The sequence below is a fragment of the Sinocyclocheilus anshuiensis genome, unplaced genomic scaffold (assembly GCF_001515605.1).
Source record: "Sinocyclocheilus anshuiensis isolate Anshui unplaced genomic scaffold, SAMN03320099.WGS_v1.1 scaffold1425, whole genome shotgun sequence".
NCBI classification, from domain to species: domain Eukaryota; kingdom Metazoa; phylum Chordata; class Actinopteri; order Cypriniformes; family Cyprinidae; genus Sinocyclocheilus; species Sinocyclocheilus anshuiensis.
Window position 1 is genome coordinate 1,616,287 of NW_015551044.1, and position 1,442 is coordinate 1,617,728.

Sequence of the window (1,442 nt, forward strand, 5' to 3'; positions counted from 1 at the left end):
AGGGTTTTTTTTTTTTTTTTGGTTCTGGCTTCAAAACATGCATGTGAACCCATTGAGCGATAAGGACAGAGCTGCTGGTTATTGGAAAAACGCTTTTTAAAAAATAAAATATACCCCCAATAAAACAGCCTGAGGAAATTTTCAGTGAATCTGAAGAAGAGAAAATAAAGGAAATGATTAAAATACGACAAAAAAAGCAACTGCAACAGCAACAAAGTCTTATTCCAGATGTGAACAACGTCTTTTTGTAATTTAAACAACAAAATTACAATAAAAGTAAGAAACAGCCGTAATGTGAGCATTAATTTGCTACCTGTCATGTTGAAGTGGCTTCCGTGGGTCTGTGAGATCGCGACCCGCCTGTATGAGGGGAATCTTTGATCTGACGTTCACGAATCGGTGCTTCCCTGTATCAGAAGAGCACACCATCACACTGAGGAAACACAATATCGGTGAACTAGGTGCTATGTGGTGCTAAAAATATATACCTTTTTTCCTGTACTTGTTTGTTGTAATTGAAAACGGCTCTGCGGTGATACCCAAGTGGTTCCACGTCTTCTGTCAAAGTCCTAGCTTTGCTTCCCGAGGTGGGGAAGTATTTGTATGCATGCCGTAAAATCATATTCATTTATAGATGAGAACACGTTTTTCTTCTGTTATCATTCCTCACCACGTTTGACAAATGTCCAGATTGTTATATGGAGATCATTTATGGTCCTCCAAAGGCTTTAGCTCACACTTCACATTACAACGTTCGCGTCACAGTCTATTCACATGATCTGAAATGGTTAAACGGAGCACAATTACTGTTAATGCTGTTGTGATTGAGGTAGCACGTGTAACATGGACCCTGCAATGTAAAGTGTTACTCTAGCTAACAGAAGCGATGGAACTGAAATGCCTTTTCACACACAATTAGCTTGGGACCTTTTCATTAGATCTTTTTGGAGGGTCCTGTGAATATTTTAACCAAAACGCTTAGAGGAATGAATAGTTAACTTGACTGCCGATTTCAGCTTTCCTTCCAAAGAGATTTCTCTTAATTTAAGAGACTTGAAGACCAAGAATCAGATTGTCTTGTGTGATTATTCACGTTTGTTGTTTGTACATTACAAAATTTCGCTAGCATATATTCCTTCACCTGCCAGAATTTGTTGTCATTGACTAGAGCCATCTTGTTATTCATCTATCACACCTTTTGCCACTAGACATTTCCTGCACTCTTTTGTTCTGCTTTTTGACCACTAGACCTGCTACTGCAAAATCTTGCTCAAATTTTTTAAATATGACTTGAACTGGTTCTTTTAAGAGGATTCAACATGGAATATGCAGTTTTGACACAATTTTGTCAGTACGAAACACATTTCAACCGATTCTTCTGTAAATTTCAAAACCAGCAGTAATGCTGCCAATAAAGTTTACTCTTTTTTTTTTTTTTTTTT